We start from the raw sequence: 17,418 nt of genomic DNA, 5'->3' as shown, positions 1-17,418 counted from the left end.
TTTTAATATTCATGTTATATAAAACTATTTCCCTTCCTATTAAAGAAGAAAGACCTCCACTTATATCATACATAATTACATATACATATATACACTTTTCCTTTCAGTGAAAGACTTAATTATGTGATATAATGCTTGCAAAAGTTCTAGCTGTGGATATCTTTTCCCCTTATCATCTTCTTAGGTGGGAAGGGGAACTAAGTAAATTCCAATGATTTGAATAAGAAAAAAATTCCTAAAAATATGTGTAATGGCTGTTCATACAGCTGTTATCTAATGACTTTATTTTTAGGTGGATTTTGGGAGAAAGAGACAGAGAGAGACCAGAGCTTTGCTCGAGCCTGTGCAGTGCTAGGAATTGAACCTGGGGCTTTATTAGCCATTGCAAGCTCTACCAGCTGAGCCACCTGCCCAGTCAGTTATTTTTGGTCTCAAAGAGGCACCGTCATCCTGAGATGTGTGACACATGGTAGAGAGTCAGGCAGATCCCAGAAAGACTTTACAGAGACCGATGGGAGGGACGGGTGTGTGCTGGCCCCAACACAGGGACAAACCTTTAACCTCAGCTGCATTCTTAGACCAGGACAGTGAAGAGCAGCTGGTAGCTGGGGGTGGGGTCACCGCCCTGCAGATGGAATTCTTGTGGACAAGAGAAGAATGCTCTCCGGGTGCTTGGGAAACAAAGAGTGACTTAGGCGACTGGCGCTGCTGGTGGGTCTCATTGGTGACTCTCCCCTGCCCCTCCCTGCTCGCAGCGCCTACCTCAGTCCTTGAGATTCTTGCCGAGAGGAAGAGTGCAAGGCTTCCAGGTGCATCCTGAGTCAGAGACTTCTCTGAAGGCCCGAATCTTTTTTTTTTTTTTTTTTTTGTCTTCAGGGTTATCGCTGGGGCTCGGTGCCTGCGCTACGAATCCACTGCTCCTGGAGGCTATTTTTTCCCTTTTGTTGCCCTTGTTTTTCGTTGTTGTTGATGATGTTGTTATTATTGTTGTTGTTACTGCTGTCGTTGTTGGATAGGACAGAGAGAAATGGAGAGAGGAGGGGAAGACAAAGAGGAGGAGAGAAAGATAGACACCTGCAGACCTGCTTCACCGCTTGTAAAGCGACTCCCCTGCAGGTGGGGAGCCGAGGGCTTGAACCAGGATACTTATGCCGGTCCTTGTGCTTTGCGCCACCTGCACTTAACCGCTTCACTACCACCTGGCCCCCAAATCTTTTTCCTTGAAAGCCCACCTCTCTCACTTTGAGGTTTGGGACAGGGAGATAAATAGAGGTCCATGTCTCATCTAGCACTTATTATTATTTTTATAAATTTTACTTATTTATTTTTAATTTTCCCCCTTTTTTGCTGTTGTTGTTTCTATTATTAGTATTATTGTTATTGTTGTTATTGTTGTTGGATAGGACAGAGAGAAATAGTGAGAGGAGGGGAGACTCAGAGGGAGAGAGAAAGACACCTGCAGACCTGCTTCACCACTTGCAAAGTGACCCCCCTGCAGGTGAGGAGCCAGGAGCTGTAACCGGCATGTGCCATGTGCACTACCACCCGACCCTCGCCCTTTTAATTTTTATTATCTTTATTTATTGGTTAGAGACAAAAATCCAGAGGGTAGGAAGAGATAGCGAGGGAGAGAGACAGAGAGATACCTGCAGCACTGCTTAACCACTTGCAGAGCTGTCCCCCTGCAGGCGGGGACCAGGGGCTTGAACCTGGGTCCTTGCCCATTATAATGTGTGCTCAACCAGGTGTAGCACCACCTGGCCCCATCATCTATCTATAGATAGGTATGTGCACATCTTTCCCTAAGCATCTATCCACTGATCTGCCTAACCATCCAGCCACCCATCCATTGATTTATCTATTAAATGAAGAATGAATCAATTCAGCTGTCAGTTAGGAGATGGTCTTTCTCTTAACCTAGACTTTCCTCGCAGAGCCTGGAGGTGGTGAGAAGGGAGTCAGTCCCATTACAGGAGTCTCCGATTACTGGATGGTCTACACCGTAAGGTACGGAGAAACCCCTGCTCACATGTGCAGGCTCCATCCACACTCCTAGGCTGGTATGTGCCCCTCGGATGCTCTGTGGCTTATAAATTCTGGAAGCAGGTTGAGGATTACTTGAGCAAGGAATTCAGGGGACAGTCCCGAAGAGAATGCTCCGGCTGAGTGGACCCGTTTGTTTAGGTCAGGAAATGAACAGGAAGAACCCGGGGAACACAGACACTGCTGCACCATGCAGCACACATGCTTCCCAGCCACTCGTTTCCCATGCCGTTGGGGGAAGGAAATCAGTGTTACAAGGAGAAAATGGCAGTGGTAACAGGTGTGGGTGAGGCTTAGAAAGGAGGTGAAGGTGTGGTGTGAGAATTTAGAAGAAGCTGTTAATGGGCTTAGAAAGGAGGTGAAGGTGTGGTGTGAGAATTTAGAAGAAGCTGTTAATGGGCATGGTTTCGCTGCCTCTGTCACAGTGGGAACTTCATCATGTGAATAAATGGCCCACACTCTTCCTCTCTCTCCTTCTCTCTCTCTCTCTCTCTTTTTAAATTATCTTTATTTATTTATTTTTTCTCAAAGGAAACACTGACAAAACCATAGGATAAGAGGGGGTACAACTCCACACAATGCCCACCACCAGACCTCTGTATCCCATCCCCTCCCCTGATAGCTTTCCTATTCTTTTTATTATTATTATTTTTTATTTAAGAAAGGAGACAGTAACAAAACCATAGAATAAGAGGGGTACAATTCCACACAATTCCCATAACCCGATCCCCATATCCCATCCCCTCCGCTAATAGCCTTCCTATTCTCTATCCCTCTGGGAGTATGGACCCAGGGTCACTGTGGGATGCAGAAGGTGGAAGGTCTGGCTTCTGTCATTGCTTCCCTGCTGAACATGGGTGTTGACAGGTGGATCCATACTCCCAGCCTGCCTCTCTCTTTCCCTAGTGGGGCAGGGCTCTGGGGAAGCGGAGCTCCAGGACACATTGGTGGGGTCATCTGTCCAGGGAAGTCTGGTCAGCATCTTGCTGGCATCCGGAACCTGGTGGCTGAAAAGAGAGTTCACATACAAAGCCAAACACATTGTTGAACAAGCTTTCCTATTCTTTATCCCTCTGGGAGTATGGACCCAGAGTCATTGTGGGATGCAGAAGGTGGAAGGTCTGGCTTCTGTCATTGCTTCCCCACTGGACATGGATGTTGACAGGTGGATCCATACTCCCAGCCTGTCTCTCTCTTTCCCTAGTGGGGCAGGGCTCTGGGGAAGCGGAGCTCCAGGACACATTGGTGGGGTCATCTGTCCAGGGAAGTGTGGTCGGCATCCTGCTGGCATCTGAAACCTGGTGGCTGAAAAGAGAGTTAACATACAAAGCCAAACACATTGTTGAACAAGCTTCCCTGTTCTTTATCCCTCTGGGAGTGTGGACCCAGAGTCATTGTGGGATACAGAAGGTGGAAGGTCTGGCTTCTGTCATTGCTTCCCCACTGAACATGGGTGTTGACTGGGGGGGCTCTGTTTTGTAGATAGCTAGTAGGCATATTTTAGTTATATTCCAAAGGGCCTGTGACTTGTTTGGTTCTTTTTTCTTTTTTTTTTTTTCCCCCTGAGCCTGAAATCTGATATGCAGGTGGATCTAAGTTATTGTCTGGGGAGATGATGTCATGCCTGGAAAAAGGACCAGAGAGCTGGATCAGGGAAGAGAGTAGCTCCCAAATATGGGAAAGGTGTATAAATGTTGTTGACTGTAAACCCCACGGATCTGATCTGATCTGGGGCCCATATGCAGCTTGGGCACCTATGTGACCTCTGCATCCCTGTAGATCTGAGCTCACACTCTGTGGTCATGAGTAGGAACATTCCAAGCTGCCCCAATTTCAGGACCCATCTTCCTCAGGTGTAGCATAGAGTATGTTGTCCAGCCTCCCTTTGGAGGATGGAATATTTTCTGCCATTGTTGATCCACTTTGAGGGCAAGGTCCAAAGGGGGCCACAATGGGGTCTATTGTGTTGTTCCTGATAGAGATGACTGGTAACATTGGGGAGAGGGATTTATTCGAGGTCTGGGTCCATCATGTCTGTTTGGGAATCTCAGGACTCCCTGACTAGGGCCCCAGCTGATGGGGTGGCCTGATAGTGACTAAACAGTCATTGTTAAAGTATGCCAGTCTCTTGTCCTTATTCAGCTTTTGCAGTCCTTGCTTTGACAAAGTTAGCTTTGGAGTGAGGGAAGTGTTAATAGGAAGTAGGTGAGGAGGGTATCTAAGTCTAAGTAGACACTATTTCATTATGAACTTTATACTGACTCACTGCAGACTATTGTGTACTTTTGCTTTCAGGTATGTATTTTGCCCTAATTTATGGATACATGTGAACATATGCTCTATCTCATGGGACCTGGTCTATATCTAGGTTTTGGGACTTTGTTAGAAAGTGAACCACCTGAAATGGAATTAGAGAATCCTATGAAAGGAAAGGTCTCACCTGAATAATGAGGCTGAAGGGTTGCATTCCATGCCTGACGTCTCTGGACACAGTCTGGAGTGAAGCATGCTGGGGTGGTACTTGTTGCCTTGATTAGGTTGGCATCGGTGAATGCAGTATCATTTGGTATGAATTGAGAGAAGCTTGCAGGAAAGTGAGCCCCACCCTAGAGGTTCCAGGACTGGGGGAAATATTGGCTCTGTAGATGAAGAGGGAACTTCCTGCTGTCTTAGGGTTTAAGAAGGCAATAGATAGTTATTGCTTTAATCACATTATTTGGCAATTGGATTAACTAGGAAAAAAAATCCCTTTGTTAGGATTTGCTGTATCATACACAACATCACCATAATTTATGTCCTTTGACATTATTTGTATATAGCTGTGCCACCAGTTGCTTCTGTTCTACCTGGTCTAAGCTTTTAAGAGAGTCAACATATCAAAGACTCAGCCTATGGTCTGTGCATTAAAAAGTTTGAGATCAATTTTCCCCCTCTCATATTAATTAAATGGTGATTTGTATGACTACAAATTAATAGGAGTGTACATAAACACCATTCCCACCATCCCATTCTCTCCCCACCCCCACCCCACCCCCAGTGAAGCTGACCTTCTGCTCTCGCCCTCAACCCAGAGATTTTTACTTTGGTGCCCTACTCCATTTATCTTTATTTATTTACTGAATAGAGACAGCCAGAAGCTGAGATGAAGGGGTAGATGGAGAGAATGAGAGACACCTGCAGTCCTGCTTCACTTGCAAATCTTTCCCCCTGCAGGTGGGGACTGGGGGCTTGAACCTGGGACTTCCTTCTCTGTCACTGCCCACTTATACTCCAACATGCAGATGTTCTCAGTTTTCCAGAATAAAGCTTAAAATTCCTGGAAATCATGCTTTCTCCTCAATTATTTTTTGAGTTTGTGTGTGATGAACCTTTATTATGATGATGATTCTTAATTATTTTACCAGTGCTTTGCCTTATGATGCTGGGTAGGACTGAACCTAGGACTTCAAAGTTTCAGGCATGAGAGTCTTTTTGCATCACCATTATGCTATCTACCCCTTTCTTGTGTAATGAACCTTTGAGGACCAGTCTCAGCGGTATACCCCCTCACCCCAATATACTTGCAGCATGGGGCAGGCAGAGTTGCCTGGGGTGGTCCGGTGGGGCCCTCAATTGCATGGGGGCTCAGGATAAGGACCCCCTTTTCCCTGAGTGTAAGGATGACAATTTTCTTCCAAGCCTGAACAGACTACAGTATCATTTCCTCCATGGTCAGATATGGAGGAAGACCTTGCCGTGAACGTCCGAGTCCCCCATTTCATCACAAATGGTTAAAGCAGTAACTAACTAACTACCTGGTGTTTACGACCCATGTGCTCTCCCAATAGGAGTGATTCCGGGCAGGAGCAGGTAAACTCTTTACAGCCGCACATAAAACACGAAACCCAGAGGGTCAACACGCCTCTCATTCTTCCCCAGTCGCCCCACACACTTGGAAGGGTGACGGCATAGGCCATAGGCGGAACGGCCTTCCTCCAGTTAGTTCCACTCAACAGGGGTCTGGTCTGAAAGGTAAATGGCAGTCATTCTTCCAACCCTATAAATAAGGGAACTTGGAAAAAAAAAAAAAAAAACCCTGCACGTCACGGTTTCTTCATATACACAACCAGCTAGGAAGGGAGCCAGCAGCAGGGGCAAGAGCTCTCTCTCTCTCTTCTCTCTCTCTCTCTCTCTCTGCCTTGGCCTTGGAAACTGCGGAAATGCAAGTGGAGATAGAACACAGAGCCAAGAAGACCTGACTAGGGTTGCCTTAGTGTGTAGCTCATAGGATAGGAAAAGGAAGAGCAGAGGAAGATGTCTCTCCCCACAGTATCACCCGGCTGAGAGGGACAGAAAGGGCCCACCTGCCCTTCGATGGAAAGAGAGTTTACTTGAAGGCCCAGGGGGCACTCCGTCGAGTGGATAAAAAAAAAAAAAAAAATCGCTGAGCTGTGGTGGAAGCTGAATGGCCAGGTGTTAGAGGAAGGATGGTAGAGACTTTTCTTTCAGGCTGAGCAAGCATCCACTGTGAACACAAAAGGAACCCTTGTTAATGGCAGAGGGGAAGACTTAGGCTTGTGAACTTGAATGTGTAAGAACTAACGGGGAGGGCTGGGAAAATAGCATAATGGCTATGCAAACAGACTCTCATGCCTGAGGCTCTGAATTCTCAGGTTCAGTCCCCAGCACCACCATAAACCAGTTCTTTCTTACTCCTTGTATCTCTCTCATTAAAATTAAATAAATAAAACTTTTTTTTTTTTTTAAAGAACCAACTCATATCTATCTCAAGCATATTTGGGTTCACAGGATGGTCAAGGAAAGCACCGGTTAGATATTGCTGGGGGCAGGGCAAAAGGGGTAGATAGCATAATGGTTATGCAAAGAGACTCTCATGCCTGAAGCACCAAAGTCCCCCGGTTCAATCCCTCCCACAAGGCCATCAGCCAGAGCTGAGCAGTGCTCGGGTTAAAAAACAAAACAAGGGGAGTCGGGCGGTAGCGCAGTGGGTTAAGTGCACGTGGCACAAAGCCCACAAAGCCCAAGGCCGGCTTAAGGATCCTAGTTCGAGACCCCGGCTCCCCACCTGCAGGGGAGTCGCTTCACAGGCGGTGAAGCAGGTCTGCAGGTGTCAGTCTATCTTTCTCCCCCTCTCTGTCTTCCTCTCCTCTCTCCATTTCTCTCTGTCCTATCCAACAACGACAACGTCAATAACTACAACAACAATGAAAAACAAGGGCAACAAAAAGGGAAAATAAATAAGCAAATAAAATATATTTTTTTAAAAAGATATTACTGCTGTTTCCTGGACAGAGCAGTTATTCCAACGGGGAAGGAACCCTGTAGCTATGTGCACAGCTCCTCTTACCTGTCCCGCTGGCCTGGATCCTGGGCCTTGCGACTGACCTCAAGAACTTGGAGCAAAGGCATTTCTGTTACTTGAGGCCCCAGGCTGCTACTTGACAATGGCAGCTTGAGTAAACTGAAATAACACTCTTCAGAGCACCAACACCAACAAGGAATGGGGGGACCAGGGCAGGGAGATGACATTATGGTTATGGAAAAAGACTTCTACTCATGAAGCTCCAGGAGCCCCAGGTTTAAGCCCCTGTCTCACCATACCATAATCCAGAGGTGAGCAGTGTTTGGTCTCTCTCTTTCCTCTCTGTGTCTCCCTCTCTCTCTCTTTCTCTCTCATTAAAATTAATGATGTGGTAAAGTATACATCTGGAAGCCAAGAAAGGAAAACAGTTTGCAATTATAGTAATAGTGTATGGGGGGGGGCGGTTATGGGCCTGAGTCTGCTACTCACATGGTGAAAGTTCATCACACATAATCCCAACAAAGAATTGAAGAGAAAGCATGAATTTTCAGGAATTTTAAACTTTATTCAGGAAAACGGAGAACATCCTTATATCGGAGTACACGTGGACCAAGGAGAGAGAAAGAGAGAGTACACTCCGGGAGGGAGGGAGGGAGAGAGGCAGAGGGAGAGAAAGAAGGGGAGAAAAGAGGGAGAGGGAGAAGGCCAAGGTAGGACAAGCTGATAAGCATCCAAGTCCTGCCTTCACCTCCTTGCTAAGCCACACCCACACCTGTCGCCACTCCCACTTCCTGTGCAACAATTTCCTTCTATCAGGCCTAATAAAACTTGAATAACTTATGAATATATAAATTAACTAGCCATTAATAAAACACACACAAAAGAACAAAGGCTGAGGAATCTCAGAAGGACCGACTCAATATATGGAACAGTGAATATAATCCAAGATTGGGCTGGAAAGAGCCAGGGTAAGGGGTCTGGGAACTGGAGCATAGCGGCATTTTTTTAAAACTATTTTTTATTTACTCCTTGATAATTGAATAGAGACAGAGAGAAATTGAGAAGGGAGGGGGAGACAGAAAGACAAAGAGACAGACACCTGCAGCCCTGTCTCACCACTCTTGAAGTGTTCCCCCTGCAGGTGGGGGCCAGGGGTTTGAACGGGGTCCTTGTGCCCTGTAGTACACCATTGCCTAGCCCCACAAAGTGGCATTTTTATTCAGAAGAATTTTTATTTCCTTTAGCTGAGCCTTACCGCCAATCAATCTGCCGATTCACTACAGAATTGATGAGCTCTTGTTTTAAAGAGGTAAAAAAAATTCAAAAACAACTAGTCCAAAAAGAAGTCCCCCCCCCCCAAAAATAGAAGGCACAGAGAAGGTTAAGGATCTCTCAGAGAGACAAGATGGCTTGAGGGTCTGGCCAGGAGCGGGGCAACAGTAGACCTTCTCGGTTATCAGCATGCGGTGACAGCCAGACCACTTTGCTTTCTCTGGGTGATTTCTTTTTCCTCTTTGTGGTGTAAGAGTCCAAAAAAAAAAAGCATGGTAAACAGTTCTAGAAACGACCCCCCCTTCTTTTCCCCCAATTTTTTTGCATAAAACATTTACAACCTGGTTTGGGAGTGCTTTGGTTTAAGTCCAGGTTCACCTGGGTCTTCTCTCACTCACCCCAGAGGAACCTGAGAATGGGGGGCAGGGTGGGGAGAAGGAGAGGAGGAAGAGGAGGAGGAGTTGGAGTCGAAGTGGATGAGGGATGGAGGACACACAGATACAGATGAGAGGGAGAGACAGCACACACTCAGGGGTCTTCCACTCTTGTTGCCCCTCCAGGCAGTGCCTAGGCTTGAACCCCGACTACAGGGATAGCAAGGTGGGCACTCTACTCTGTGACTTTTCTTTTTGGCTCCTGAGATTGCCTTTAAAGAAACAGTAGGGAGTCGGGCTGTAGAGCAGAGGGTTAAGCGCAGGTGGCGCAAAGCACAAGGACCGGCCTAAGGATCCCAGTTTGAGCCCCCGGCTCCCCACCTGCAGGGGAGTCGCTTCACAGGCGGTGAAGCAGGTCTGCAGGTGTCTATCTTTCTCTCCTCCTCTCTGTCTTCCCCTCCTCTCTCCATCTCTCTCTGTCCTATCCAACAACGATAACAACAATAATAACTATAACAATAAAACAACAAGGGCAACAAAGGGAATAAATAAATAAATAAATAAAATAAATACTAAAAAAAAAAAAAAAAAAAGAAACAGTATGAGGGAGTGTCAGGCGGACAGATAGACAGACCCTTTTGAGTTCAACCTGGTTCCCGAGAACTGACACTCACTGCCGGGAATACTGTCACCCATTAGGACTGTTAATTATTAAAGCCAGTAAATTAAGAAGGAGGGAGGCACCTGGTCATGATTAGGAGCTGTAACAACGCAAGGTCTCAACGTTATTTAAGAGCCCTACCATATAAAAATCAGGCTCTCTGGGAGCTGGTTTCTAGGCTGCTTGCTCTTGGAAACTGATGGCTGAAGAGCAGACAATTAAAGAATTAGGATGTTGGGAGTCGGGCAGTAGGCAGCGGGTTAAATGCACATTGCGTGGAGCTCAAGGACCAGTGGAAGGATCCCGGTTCAAGCCTCTAGATCCCCCACCTGCAGGGGAGTCACTGCACAGGCGGTGAAGCAGGTCTGCAGGTGTCTGTCTTTCTCTCCCCCTTTCCATTCTTCCCTCGTTGCTCCATTTCTCTCTGTCCTATCCAACAATGATGACAACAATAACAAAAACAACTACAACAATAAAAAACAAGGGCAACAAAAGGGAATAAATAAACACATATTTTTTAAAAAGACTTAGAGTGTTTTCCACTTTTGCCTAAACTCAGTGAAACTTAGCTTTATTTACAGGCGTAAGAGCAGGAAGCCAAAGTGTAACCGCGACTTGTAGGAACCTTATAAAACCATCATTTCTACCTATCCGAAAATGCCAGCCTCTCTTTTTCGTTTTTGTTTTATTTATTTATTTTCAGTAACACACATCATGGCCATGCTGACATCATGGCCAGCACTGCTGTGTTCCCTGTAATTAGTCTCCTAATATTCACTGCAGCTCCATGGAACAGGTACACACACACACACACACACACACACACACACACACCCCAGATGAGGGAACTGTGACAGAGAGAGTTTCATCATTTGCCAAGGTCACACAGGGCCTCGTGGACAAATATGGTCTCATTAAAAAAAAAGAAAGAAAAAAAAGCAAGCACAGCATGACGTGGAGAAGGAGCTTCACCCCCAGGCCTCTCCGTGAGCAGACAATGGAAAGGGATCTCGGCCAGAGCGAGCCAGAGCAGTGGTCCAGAAACAGCACCTTCCTGGCAGGAGAACACCAAATGCTGACACTCAGAGACTCCAACTGAAACTTGGACGCAAGTTTCTTCAGGGATTGCTGTGGGCTGGCCCCTCCAGGGACCTCAGTCTCCCCGGGACTGTGAGCTGCCTTTCCTGACCAGCAAAGATGAAGTTCTGAGACAGGGCTCCACGGATGGACATTTTCTTATATTGTTACTAGATCTATTTTTCTTCTTTTGAATAATTTTGCATTCACATTAATCCCTTCTTTCTGGACTCCTTTCTCTTCAGTCATCAGAAAGACAAACACAAAAGACTATGATTTTATTACAATCTGCTTCCAACCTAAGAGATTGAACCTAAGAACTTTTCTGATTAAGTGCTAAGTACCATGCCTCATGTCTAATGCTAACCTTGTAAGAAGGTACTCTCTAACACACATCATAAAAGAGAGTGACAACAAATGCTGGAGAGGTTGTGGGGACAGAGGAACCCTCCTGCACTGCAGTGGGAATGTCAGTGGGTCCAACCCCTGTGGAGAGCAGTCTAGACAACTCTCAGAAGGCTACAAGGGGACCTGCCCTATGACCCTGAAATTCCTCTCTTGGGGATAGATCCTAAGGGACCCAACACACCCAGCCAAAAAAAATCTGTGTATACCCATGTTCAAAGCAGCACAATGTGTAATAGCCAAAACCTGGAAGCAACCCAGGCGTCCAATATCAGATGAATGGCTGAGCAAGTTGTGGTCTAAATACACAATGGAATATTATTCAGCTCTTAAGAATGAAGAATTCACCTTCTTCACCTCATCTGGGATGGATCTTGACATAATCCTGTGAAGTGAGAGAAACCAGAAAGAGAAGGATGAATATGGGATGATGTCATTCATAGATGCTGAGAAATAAGAACAGAAGGGGAGGGAATCCGGCAGTAGCACAGCGGGTTAAGCACAGGTGGAGCTCCCACCTGCAGGGCAGTCGCTTCCCAGGCGGTGAAGCAGGCCTGCAGGTGTCTGTCTTTTTCTCTCCCTCTGTCTTCCCCTCCTCTCTCCATTTCTTTCTGTCCTATCCAACAACAACAATAATAACTACAACAATAAAACAACAAGGACAACAAAAGGAAATAAATAAAGAAAAAAGGGAAAAAATCCCCCCCCCAAAAAAAGAACCGAAGGGGAAACAAAAAGCAGAACGTGGACTGGGTTTGATGTATTGCACTATAGTAAAGGACTTGTGAGTGTGGGCGTGGCTTTCAGATCCAGGTGCCTGATGGTGGAGGAGGACCTAGGCTGAGGTGAGAGTGTTTTGCAGAAAACTGAGAAATGTTACACATGTATCGACTGTTGTATTTACTGTAAATCATTAGTCCTCCAGTAAAAAAAAAAAAATTGATAATCATAAAAAAGAATGCATTCCAGATTATTGATCCAGTGCACCATTTTATTTTTATTTTTTAATATTTTTTTAGTTATTATTGGAATGAGACAGAGAGAAATTGGGAGGTGAGAGGAAGATAGGGAGAGAGACAGACACCTGCAGCCCTGCTTCACCACTCATGAAGTTTCCCCCATGCAGGTGGGGATCTGAGACTTGAACCCAGGTCCTTGTGCACTGTAAGGTGATCACTGAACCTGGTGCACCATCGCCTGGCCCTGCAGCAGGAAAATTAAAGGATCTGAAGGCTTCAAAAAATTCTATTGGTTCTGACCTTCCCACCAAAAAGTGTCCCACCACACTCTGCTAGTCAGCTGTGAGGAGAAGGTGGTGTTATTTGCCGTCCAAACTGGTATTAGGTCTGTGGGGTCTGGCATCAAGTCAGGGAGGAAACACCCCTAGGATATTAGTGGAGTCTAAGTTAGTCTTGAGTTTTACTGCATTTACTTGTTTGATGATTATAGTAAAGGTTGTCATAGGACAATAATTGTCACATATATGTGACATATATATACATATATATTATATATGTATTGTATTCTATAATATATATGTATACATATATTATACAATTATATGTATATATAATATATACATATATAATTTATATATAATTTGTATAAATATATACATGCATATTTATATAATTATATGCATATATACATATTATATAATATACATATATTTATATAATTATATGTATATATTATATGTGTATTATATTATATAATATATGTATATATTATATATATACATATATATTATATAACATATATTGATCTATATTGCCAGTATCTCTCTAGGCCAATTGTCTATGGTGTTTCTTCTAAAGATTATCAATGAGTGACAATAATGCTGATGCTGTCAGGAGACATTAAGGGATATCTCTTACTTTCTTTTGTGTAGTTAACTGAATAGATAGAGTGACTGAAGGAAGTGAAGTAGGAGGTAAGATAGGAGGATGTCTAGGCCCTAGTAGTAAGTATTTAATTAGACAATTTATGGTGCCTTCTTTAGGCCTTTCTATTTGCTTGCTGAGCTTATTAGGCCTAAATCTAATCACATACAAAATAAATAAATAAATAAATATATTTTTAATAGAAGAAAATTTAAATTCTAGCTATAAGAAAATTTTTTCTTTCTTTTTTTCCTAACAGAGCACTTCTATGCTGTTTTTTTAAATTTTTTATTTATAAAATGCAAATATTGATGAGATCATAGGATAAAAGGGGTACAATTCCATACAATTCCCACCACCAGAGCTCTGTATCCCATCCCCTCCCTTGATACCTTTCCTATTCTTTATCCCTCTGGGAGTATGGACCCAGGGTCATTGTGGGATGCAGAAGGTGGAAGGTCTGGCTTCTGTAATTGCTTCCCTGCTGAACATGGGTGTTGACAGGTGGATCCACACTCCCAGCCTGCCTCTCTCTTTCCCTAGTGGGGCAGGGCTCTGGGTAGCAGAGCTCCAGGACACATTGGTGGGGTCATCTGCCCAGGGAAGCCCAATTGGCATCCTGATAGCATCTGGAACCTAGTGGCTAAAAAAAGAGTTAAGATAGAAAGCAGCACAAACTGTTGACTAATCATGAGCCTAAAGGCAGGGATATTACAGATGAAGATTGCGGTCTCCTCTGCTGTTTTAAGGTGGCCCTGGAGGATTGAACTCAGGACTTTGTAGACTCAGGCATCAAAGACTCTTTGCAGGGAGTCGGGCTGTAGCGCAGCAGGTTAGGCGTAGGTGGTGCAAAGCACAAGGACCGGCATAAGGACCCTGGTTCGAGCCCCCGGCTCCCCACCTGCAGGGGAGTCACTTCACAGGCGGTGAAGCAGGTCTGCAGATGTCTATCTTTCTCTCCTCCTCTCTGTCTTCCCCTCCTCTCTCCATTTCTCTCTGTCCTATCCAACAACGACAACAACAATAATAACTACAACAATAAAACAACAAGGGTAACAAAAGGGAATAAATAAATAAAATAAATATTTTTTAAAAAAAGACTCTTTGCATGACTCTTGAGCTGTCTTCCCCACCACTTCATTCATCATTTAACCTGTGTTCACAACAGGATCTCCAACACCTAATTGTTTTTGATGAGTCAGATTGGTTATGTCCTGTGATACAAATAAACATTAGGTGTCAGGCATGCTTTCAGATTCTTTGTCAGAAAAATCTCAAGTCTCTCACTTTACCAATGAGGAAAAAGAATAATTAAACTGGTTTGTAAAGTCAGACTGGGCAGGGATAGATGGCAAAGAGAATTTGTTGCCTGAGGCTCTGAAATCCCAGGTTCAATTCACTGCCCCACCCCACCCCTACCAGCACCACCATAAATCAGAGCTGAGCAGTGCTCTGGTAAAAAAATAAATAAATATAAAGAAAGTCCATCGATGAAGTTAATGCAAGAATAATAAGGAACAATACATTTCTATAACCTAAATAAAACTATGATTGTTGGCATAAGCACTGAAGATGATTTTTAGCTTTCTGCAGAGGTAGAGCTGCTGTGGTGCACTCCTTTACTATTCTATGCTGGGCTAGTGACACCCAAGAGAGAAGAGACCAGGAACTCATGGCGGAGCGGGAATGCAAATCTGCAAATCTTTATTCATGCGGATGCTCCAGAGTCGGGTGTGAGCACAGCGGGTTTAGGCCACAAGGAGCTAGCAAAATGGCTGCCTCCCGCTTTGCACACCAGCCCTTCTCCAGGTTGGGATGCGGAAAATAGAGAGAAGAGGGAAGAGAGGAGAGAGGATAGAGGGTAGGGAGGGGAGGAAGGGAGAGGGAAAGAGAGAGAGAGAGAGAGAAAGAGAGAGAGAGGAAACAGAAATGACTTTTATAGGAGAATTCCAGAAGTGGCAAGTTGGGACGGAATTGGCTAGGAAAGGGGGTGGAGAAAACAAGGCATTCTGGGAAGGTAGAAGGCTGGCGGGGATTAATGTGCCCTGCAGGCATGGGTGGGGATCTTTCAGGCAAAACAATGATTATGTAAATAGGCCATAGTATAAAGCAATGCAGGAGAGCTGGTGTAATGCCCTACAGTTCTAAATCTGGATATGTAGCTGAAGACCTATATATATTACAGGCACTTAAAAACAAACAATGAAAAAACAGACATTCCCCTCCCCCTCAAAGGACGGCAAATACATTTCAAAAAATGATTATAAAGTGGGAGAGGTTGAAGACATGCTTACTTGTTTTTATGTTACAGTGGGAAAAATCATTAGCTTCTCAGGTCAATGTTCATCACCTTTATTGCCTTCTGGCTGGTTAAATCTTCAGGAGGATTAAAAAAAAGTCTGTGGGTTCAATCTACTTGCTGAAAGAAAAAAAAAAAAAAACAGGGCTGGAACTGAAGCAACATCTGAATTTCACTCTGAAACCCAAAACACTTAACACAGTCATCACAACTGAGGCCTCTTCCTTCCTTTCTTTCTTTCTTTCTTTCTTTCTTTCTTTCTTTCTTTCTTTCTTTCTTTCTTTCTTTCTTTCTTTCTTTTTTTTTCCAGGAAGGACCCATAAGATGCGGGGAAGTCAAGTTCTTCTCTGAGCACTGGAGCTCAATAAAGAATAAAACACAGTAAGAGCTGTAAAAGGAAATCGGGACGCCATGATTTGGAAGCGCTCACAAGTAAGAGAATGCCCACACAGAGGAGTGTGAGGTGAAGTGGAAAAGAAACAAAAGAGGTTCCTAAACTAAGAAGGTGTTTAAAGGGCTTATCCCCCTCCGCATGTGTGCGTATAAATTCTCTAAGTGTTAACAGGGCCTCAAACCCTGGCTCAATGGGTTGAAGGGAGCAACTTGCGTTTCTGTGCTTAAGTGAAGTCAAAGAAAAAGTCGATTAAAACCCACAAAGGGTAGTTTAGGAGGCTCACGGACTTCCAGATACCTGCGAGAAAGACGTTTAATTATAATACTGCATTTTTGCTAATGACAAGAGTTATTGAGGTGGTTAGGAGCAAACAAGCCTATAGTTAGCTCTCAGACGTCATTGCTGAAAGTTATAAGATATATCCTCACATTCCAGATGGCAAAAAAAAAAAAAAACCCTTGTGAAAGATTTATAATTTGCATTCAAATTGGAATATTGAGTTAGAGAAGGAATTCAAAATCACTGCCCATTTGTGTGGGGGAGGGGAGGAAGAGGCCTTTACATAGAATCAAAACTGGCCTTTGGCTATTTACAGAAGGATGCAAAACCAAACCAGGTATTTAAAAAAAAAAAAGTATGGTGTTACCTGTGGTAGTCGATAGAAATCTCCTGATCAAAGAAGAAAAAATGTTTCTGTAAAGCTAATGTGATATTTCTCTACGGTCATTCGAATAAACAATAAGGTCCTTTATTCAGAGGGGGAAAAAAGTAGAAAACTAAGGATGTTTTCATAGAGAAAACCTGGGGGTTACAAATAAAGGTTTGTTTTATGAATACTTATTACCTTTTCCTTACAAGCCATATGTTATTTGAAACCAGGCATGTTGTAATCCTTCGTTTCATTCCTTGTAATTCTCTGTGTACCAAATAGGTGCTCAAACACGTAAGTACGAATACAATAACATAAGCTGGATCTGAAAAAGAAAAAGAAAAAACAAAAACAAAAAAACACATCTTACCTGAAGTGCTTTCTTTCAAGTTATCTCATCTGTCCTCTGTTTTGGGGGTTGGGGGGAGTTAAATTTAGCACTGAGAAGTACTTAAGAAAGAAACTGAGTACCAGAGACTTTATGTGATCTCTTTCCTCGTAAAAAGGAATTACATTTAGGAAGAAGAATGTGAGTGAATTCTCTTTGGGGTGAGTTTAATAAGAAGCAGATCTTAGAGGGGCTGGGTATGTATCACGCTCTTCCATTAGGTCCTAATCCTTCACTACCATTCTTCCAATATTGTGACCCTGAAGTCATACTTCTTGCTATAAAGTAGCAAGTCTTACTATTGCTCTCTCCTTCCTACGCATGTTCTTCTTAATCACTTCAAAGGGCTTCTGGTCCTTAGGATGGAATACAATGCTATTGTTGAGTTAGACGCTTGATAAAATTCTCACAGTCCCAGGCTGATCGTTGAATCCACAGACATGTCATTTTTTGTTAACGTTGACCAGCTAGCTGTAAGTGGGGAGAAGCTACTTGTCAGAAGGAGAATATGCACTGGCCAGCATTACTTCTTTTCTGATGGCGTGTATAACCGAGTACCATAAAGGAGAGCTGAGATTTGAGGGTGCAGGGATGGAAGGTGGGGGACACTGACAGCTATGAGGTGGCAGGATAATAAAGGAATTTAAAAGAAGTCTGTGAAGGCAAGAGTT

The 17,418-nt window shown here is 44.0% G+C and overlaps 1 long non-coding RNA gene across 1 annotated transcript in view; it reads left to right on the top strand.

The window, feature by feature from the left end:
* LOC132536868 (uncharacterized) overlaps nucleotides 1–15,836 on the top strand; it is a 61,080-nt gene extending 45,244 nt beyond the window's left edge. Inside the window, exon 3 of the long non-coding RNA XR_009548416.1 lies at nucleotides 15,627–15,836. This is a non-coding gene — a long non-coding RNA (uncharacterized LOC132536868). The remainder of the gene's footprint in view (nucleotides 1–15,626) is intronic.
* The last annotated feature ends 1,582 nt before the right edge of the window (nucleotides 15,837–17,418 follow it).

The sequence above is a fragment of the Erinaceus europaeus genome, chromosome 2, assembly GCF_950295315.1.
Source record: "Erinaceus europaeus chromosome 2, mEriEur2.1, whole genome shotgun sequence".
Classification (NCBI taxonomy): domain Eukaryota; kingdom Metazoa; phylum Chordata; class Mammalia; order Eulipotyphla; family Erinaceidae; genus Erinaceus; species Erinaceus europaeus.
Note: the sequence above shows the minus strand (reverse complement) of the source record. Positions and strands in the feature narration are given on the sequence as shown.